Source organism: Ammospiza nelsoni, chromosome 3 (genome assembly GCF_027579445.1).
Source record: "Ammospiza nelsoni isolate bAmmNel1 chromosome 3, bAmmNel1.pri, whole genome shotgun sequence".
Taxonomy (NCBI): Eukaryota; Metazoa; Chordata; class Aves; order Passeriformes; family Passerellidae; genus Ammospiza; species Ammospiza nelsoni.
The window spans coordinates 32,892,213-32,900,152 of NC_080635.1; the positions used below are offsets into that span (position 1 = coordinate 32,892,213).

The 7,940-nt window shown below is 37.5% G+C and overlaps 1 long non-coding RNA gene across 1 annotated transcript; it reads right to left on the reverse strand.

Annotated features, from left to right (window-relative positions):
• Positions 1-4,995: 4,995 nt before the first annotated feature.
• LOC132071634 (uncharacterized) lies at positions 4,996-7,638 on the reverse strand. The gene is made up of 3 exons (XR_009418158.1): positions 7,529-7,638; positions 6,479-6,712; positions 4,996-5,956 (listed from the first exon to the last, which is right to left on the reverse strand). It is a non-coding gene; the product is annotated as an uncharacterized LOC132071634 (long non-coding RNA).
• Between the last annotated feature and the right edge of the window lie 302 nt (positions 7,639-7,940).

The following is a 7,940-nucleotide window of genomic DNA, read 5'->3' on the forward strand; positions in this document are numbered from 1 at the left end:
GGAAGTCCAGTTCAGTATTCAGGCCTAACACTATAAATATAAAATACCTTTTTGAAGCATCCTGTGATGCATCATAACTTGTGGGGAGTTTTCTATTTCTGTTACAGATAAGAAAGCTCAGATTCCATTAGAAATGATATATTCATTTTATTTGTTGGCTTTGACTGCCAACAAATAAAACTACCATACAATACATACACTGGGCAAAATATAAATAAACCATTTTAAATAAAGGTTTTACTCAAGACTGATGAAAGTTTGCAGAGATATGCAACATTAGCAATCCTATTGACATGCCTATCAGAGTATAGGAATAGGCAGATTTTTTCAGTTCTTATAAAAATATATTAGAATTGAGAGCTTAATAAGGCAGGGTCTATATGTTTGGGTATTAGTTTGAGTATTTCTATACTATCTGTTAATAGAGATACAGAAGCATGGATCTGAGCAAGGATGCAGGTCTCCTGTCTAAAGTTGCTTATCTAGCTTGGATAATGCAAGCACTCCACTGGGCCAACAGTGTGACCTCAGTGGTGAGAAACACAAATACATTTTTTGTGAATCTAAGGTCCATCTTTCCTGTTCTGATTTAGCCATCAGATCTCTGCCTCCTGACATCTACATTGCTAGGAAAAAGATTCAAACTTAAGAGGTGCAGGATATCTGAGGCCTACATGTCTAATCTGCCTTCTAGTAAACTAATCCAATATGGCTCATTTTTTCATTTGATATCTGGTAAATATCCTTCTCTGTCATCCCACACAAAGCTTTTTGAGGCTTGTCATAGCTAATAGACTACCTTGAATTCAACACTTCTACATGAAGACCCTTCTCAACGCAGAACTAAAATTGTCATGAGCAAGAGAGGCAGCAGAAGAACTCAGGCATTACCTCAATCTTCCTGTATCAAATGCTCAGCAACTCTACTTAAAATACATTCTGAAGAGGGATAAATATTTATGAACAAAGTACTAAAAACAAATGTTCAGTTTGGGGCACACCTTAGTATCACAGATGCACATGCTTAAAAGCCAGCATAGCACACACTGAAAAGCTTCACCTATAGAGGTTCTCTACAGAGAAAAGAAATAAAATCCATCACTCAGTGAGCCAGGGAAGAGGGCCCAAGCTATGCTATAAACTCTTGAGAAACAAGCAGAATCAAATGATTCTTTAAATGGTGATCTCATTCAATATCCTTACTTTCCAGATTTTTTTAAATGGTGAAAAATCAATGTCCTAATTGATTTTTAACCACTTTTCATTTTCATCTGTAGGCAAATGGCATTAATAATGAACTGCTCTTGAGAAAGGCTTTGATTTATTAGTGGGCTATATTGTTTTACAATTAGAGGCTTCACTCTTTCCCATACTTCCTAATCTATTATATTCTGGACAGTTTAAGATGTCTAATTTTCTAGAGATGCAATTAACCCCTTTTTCTCTTTTAATTAGGGGAATGCACATTTCATACTTGTATCATGCCAATCATGTAAATTTTATATTGCTATCTAATTGCATTTAGGAAAATAGATCCAGCTCAGAGCTGAATCTAAAGGTAGTAAGAAAACTATCAATGACCTCTTCTTTCTGATCTCTCTAATTTTTTCTTCCACGTGTTCCCTGAATTAGATTTACCTTTGCAGTAGAAACATGGAACTAAAACAAGGTTGTGGCTTGATGAAGCTGGCAGAGAGTGTTTCATTCCTTTACTCCATGAGCAGAAACAAAGTTATTGCAGAAGGGAAGTATCCATAACTCCTCTGCCTCAAATAGGTTCATGCTGCTTCTGTCCCCAGTGGAACTTAGGCAATCTCAAAGTAGCCTAAATTATGCTGCTGATCCTGAAAAGTGATCTGAGCAGCAAGATACCTTTTTTACTGTGCCATAAAAGCAGGGTGGGGAGAAATACGTTCAAAAGCATGAGACAGCCTGGGGATTCTCTATGCTGAAGAGATGTCTTCCTGAACTGCTATTTTTAACTATTCTATTAGGAAAATTGGCACAAATTTGGAGGCTTAATGACTCAGTTGAAATTGCTTATTGATAAGCAATGTGCACCACTTAGCTGTCTGAGAATTATAGTATACTTGTCATAGAGGATTCTTTAAATTTCACTTTACTAACACCCCATTAGAATCTTATTAAGCTCTTAAAGTGTAAGAAACCAAAGAGCTCTTTCTCATTTCATTTGAAACCATAACTGCATGACTATGAGCAAAAGGAGAGAAAAGCAAAACAGGAAAAGCACTAAGCCTTATGCTCAGCATCTCAGGCAGTACAAGTAAGAACAATGGTTATGTGATTAAATTCTTCAAAGGCTGTTTGGTACCAGACAATGGCAGACACTGCTGATATTGTCACAAATTAATATGATGTGGTGTTATTTTCATGAAACCTGTAATGACAATGTTTACATACACACCAATACTCCATGTCCTCTTCTCAATAAAAGAAGAAATAAAATAAACTTTAAAAGAATGCATGAAAGATCAACTAAAAAAAAGAGGACATCCTTACCATGTTCTATGTTGAGGTCATCAATGGATTTGCTCTTTGAGTATGTTCCTATTCTTAGGAAGCAAGCTAAATCTTTGGCAATGCATTTGCATTTTATTTATTTACTGAGTCTTTTCAGCAGCTGAGCATAGTGCCACTTCTTACTCTTTAGAAGCCTTATTTTTATACAAATGCAGGTCTCCTGGGAATCAGAGGTGCTTTTAAACTATTTATTTTTGATGGGTGTTTACATACCCATTACATACCCAAAATTTTATGGATTTTATAAAACGCTGCTTCAACTAAGGACTAACTTACTGATGTCAGTATTTATAAGGAAATCTACATTTTCCCCCTAAAATAGGGTGCTGAATCTAGTCTACTCGTTTATCAAATGAGATTTTTTTGTTGTTGTTGCTTTTCCCTGGCAGGTAACTTTTTAATCCACGGGCTAAATTTTCAACAGAAGGACAAAGTTTTCAGAAGGCAGCTCTGAGAAACTCTAAAAAAGTTTTTAATTGATTGAAGGAAAAGTAACTGATGAGAAAGCACGTTTCTGAATGAAAGATACACATAAATTAGCTTTTTTTTTTCAATTCCTTGGCAGCAGAGAGCTGCTCTTGGTGCCTGTATAATAAGACTTGGCTTTTGAGCACATAATCAAATGTTGATAGAGTCTTTTTACATGTTCTTCACTAGGTAATTAGTGAACAAATGCACACACAAAAGGCAATAGGGAGCATTAGTAAAAACTGGCATTACTATAGATGATGGAGGAGAAGATCATAGAGGATATGGCTGAGACAGAAATAATAAATACTTGTTATAAGCCTGAGGCAGCAAAATTTCTTTACTGTAGCACAAGGAATGTATCAGTGCTCAATTCATTACAGTGCCTATCTCTATGGTTTGACTGGAAGCAATGGCAATAACCCAAGCCTGGTTTGAACCTGTGACAATTTTTTTAATGGACCTGTTACATCATGGATTAAGTTGGAGAAAAATTACATGCATGGCCAGTATTTTTCATTAGCATGGACTACTAGTACTGCTTTTCTCAGTTTCAAAATAAAGATTCTAGTGTTTTCAAATAACTCATTTATTTTCTTCTGAGTTTCTCGGCCACCCAAATTCAAACACTTTAAAAATATTAGATGTTAAGAGACTGTCTAACCCTCTGAGCATCAAGCTTATTTACAGAGGATCAAGTTAGACACCTAAATGTTGAACATACAAAGCAGAGGAAATTACTTCTCTCACTTTCTCCTTAGACAAAATACCTTTTTAATAATTTCCCAGTTATTTTTGTTTTCTGTCCTCTCCACTTTGGTCTGCTGCTTCTGTATTTTTCTCCCATTCTTCCCTCTGTTAATCCTTAGACCACCAATTTATGCTTGGAATAACCACCATAAAAACATGCAACATCCCACTTACATTCCTCCTACTGTACGCCTTAAAGCATAAATATTTCAAATTACTTCAGTTCTAAAGTCCACATACAATAAAAGACTTCTTGGGAACCTGGAAATGGAATTTAGTTTATAACATTACAGGGAGAACAGTTGCTCCAATGGTTAATAAGACCCCCAGTTCACATAAGGGAATCTGAATGAGATGTGGCCAATAGCAATGATTATCCAAGCTAAAGTAAGGAAAAATGTTAATGCTGGGCACAAGTTATACTCATTCCTCACATGCTAAGCACAAGGTGATGTGTAACACCAGGCATACAGAGAAAAAAAGTCAGAAAATAGAAGACAGAAATAGGTGAAGTGGCAAAAGAAGAAAAATGAGAGAGGAAGGAGAGTTGAAAAGCAGATAAAGCTGACAGATTACTTTCAGCATCAAAATAATGGATCATGACAGGTAAATTTATTTCCATCTAGTGGAGCATGTGCTCTCCAAGTACCTGATACTCAGATGATATTCTTCCAGTAATCTGGCACTGTGCTCCAGCTGTAACACCAGAGCACCTATTGTATCCTTAGACTGCTGAAAGCCACAACTTCTGTCCATCACAAATACAGATTCATTCTCAGATCAAGTGCAAAGTATGCACTACTCAAGTAACTCCTTTTTCCTTTCTGCAATTTTATTGCCACTAGACTTTAGAAAAAATCTCTATCTGCAGTCAGGAAATCACACCCTTTTATCCAGACCCATGGAGCGTGCCTCTTGCAAATGATAAAAAGAGCCCCTTGTATATCAACACAAAAGTACAGTATAGATAATGAAAAGAAAAAACTCCTCTGCACTGTCTTGCACTTAATGAAGTGACAAACCTGAAGGGTCAATAGATAAATAAAAATCTATTCCCATTCAGTTCTTGACCAGGCACTACCAAACATCAACATAGTTTATTTTTTATCTGAACAATGAAAAAAAATTTAAGAGAAAAATTACATAAAACCAGTCCCACTTCTGAAATAAATCATGGATAATGAAACATGCCTCCATGTTAAAGGAGGCATTGGGAAAAATTAATTATGTTTCCTTAACATTCAGGTCCTCCTTCTGTAACAAATATGAGCATGCACTTACATCAAAAAAAAGTCTGACTAGTAAATTCTTGAAGAACAAATTTTCTTCAACTTTTTAGCCAGCTGAATTTACCAATATATTTATTGGTATAAATATATTGGTAAATTCAGATGGCTAAAAAGCTGAAGAAAATTTTGTTGGACAACATTTACTTGCACTGCCTATCTATCTTCACCTGCCCCTGTCCTCATTGTTCTTCCCCATTCTTTTTTCATTTCAGGTAAAGGAAAAGTGGCCCTTCAATGAATGCTTTGTTGGGTTTTTTTTTACATCTGTCATGATTTTGTATCAGAAAAAAAAAAAAGGCAAGCTTCTGTATACTCAGTTAACCACACCTCTCTATATGATAATTCATGTTTAGTTTAAACATATATTATTTCCTTTTTCCACCACGCCAAGAGCAAATGTTTGAAGCAATCACATTGAAGTCCACATTTTCATATCAATCATGTCTAAGCTTACCAAACACTTGGCTTCTAAACTTTTATTTTGTTGTTTGGTTTTGTACTTTGCACAAAAATATACCAAAAATATTTTAATATTCAATGGTACTTGACAATGCACAATGGTACAGAATGGTACACATTCAATACTCAGTGGTACCAGATATTTTGCCATTTTAATGTTCTCTTCAGGTCCTGAGAGCACTGTATGCATGAAACACTAAAATGTATGAGGTAATAATTCTATTTAAAGTAGCTCTATGTTTGCTTTTGCTTTTAAAGAAACTTGCATGTCAAAAATTTGTTATTGTCTGGCATGGCTTTCTATATTTTAGGATTAAATAACAGGTGAGGTCATGTATCAAAATCTACTTGCATATTCCAATATTGTTGACAATCCTTCTATTCATCCAAAGGCTGTAGATATTCTTTGGCGTTACAGTTTTTCTTCATATGGTACGGTCATCCTTGTGCTATTTTAGACAAAGAAGATGTGGTTAAAATGAAGTTGGTAGCAACTTATTTAAAATACACTGATGTTCAGCTTTCCCAAAGCAATTTATGCCAAATGTATTAGTCTTTTATATTTTGTAATTAAGACTTGTCAATGTTTTTAACATGCACTTTCCCTTCCCTACACAGTTCACAGGAAGCCAAAACAATTTTGAACTAAGTTTTTGTCCTTAGGCACAATTTGCATATCCAGTCACAAAACTTCCCCTCCAGATGAGACAGGCTTTAACACACCATCCATGTTTTCAGCTTATCAGATACCAGACTTCTAACAATGGCTCTGATGTGTATTAGCAGGGAAAGAAAGCTCAGCCCTCAGGCTGCTCGTGTCCTGTCCCATGGCAGACAGAGGGAGCACTTCTGCAGAAGCATTTGTGGCCCTCTACCTCACTCGCTGGCCCTTCCATCCCAAACAATAAGAGTCAGTCACTGGAAAGTAAAGGTGAAGCCCAGAAGAGCAGCTGGAAGAGCTGCTTCAGTACCTGCTGCTTCCCCCCTCAGTGGGATATTTAAGAGGTCCTGGGGCTCAGAGCTCTCAGAAAGGCCACTGTGGTTCTTCCTCCAAGCTGCATCCAGCTTTACACGAAACATCATGGTTTGGGGCCCCAAGGCTCTGCCATCACAGGATCTTATATCCACTGTGTGGCCCACAGACTGCAGCTAATTCCAAGGCTCAGTAAGAGGGTTTCAAATTATCAGCTTCCTGTTGGAAAGGACTGTGAGAGTAAGACCAAATAGAAGTCAGGAAGGGGATGGTGATGAAAAATATCTGCAATAATAATAACAAAATTTTTGTGACTATAGCCCTCTGTCTTGCAACTTCCTGTGCTAGGTCATTAGCCTAAAGGAGAAGTCCAGATCACCTCAAAACTGGATCTTTTTTTTGCAGGTGTGTTATGTGCAGCTGAAGGAAGACAACCTCACCTGCAAGGTCCACAAAACCCCCCCAGTTATGACCTGTGCCATTTCTCTGTGGGAACATGAAAATTAATCCATGCTTCTAGTTGCGACTCCATGCCTGTAGCTCCAGGCAATGGAGGATAAAGATGGACCTCTGAGATCTGCCGACTTCAAATTATGGTACTCACTCACCCCAGAAGGTTGTTGACAGGTTATGTTCATTAGTTTTCATATGAGTCACACTGTTACTAAATTGACAGAGCTACAGAAAAGCCTACCAGTGAACAAAAATAAATAAGAACATTTCTTCTCCCTAACTCACCATCTGCCACAAGCTTATGATACCTTCAAATTACTTCAGGTACCTAAGGCATATTTTCTATGGACTAGACTCATCATTTTCTCCTCAGAAAGTGCAAGCAATTGAAATGCCATTTATATAGTCCTGAGGAACCATCCTGTATTTGTGTCTACCTAACCTCTTCTGTGATATTGTTTAAATGCACTTAAAAAAAATCATTAATTCCACAGCCCCATAGATTTGCTAAAAATATACCTAGATATGGGTAGTACTGGTAGGTATTTTCTGAGCTGGTTCTGAGACTACGTAACAACACAAGGTTAGACCAAACCTGTCACAGCATATGTCACAGTTGAGATGGCCACAATGCACAGAGTAGCCTCATACAATTTCAGAAGGCTTCAACCCATGCAGAGTAATAGCACAGCACTTCAGAAAGCTGCATGTGTCCTTATTGTTTTTTAGCCCAGCCTTTTATACCCCTCATGTTCCTGCATTGCACCTGTGCACCCTCTGTTCCCTTTGTGGTTGGTCAGTGCCCCTGGGCACTCCATGGCCCCTTACCTCCAATGCTGCTCACCTGCTGCTCACAGCTGTGCCCATTGGGGATGAGGCTCAGCCCCTTCCCCAGTTATCACAAACCGTGCACCTACACAAACCTAGGCCTAACTCCAGCAGAGACCAAGGGCAGGGAACTCAGGAGCAGCAGAACAAGGCCAACCAAAATGTTACATCTCAACAGT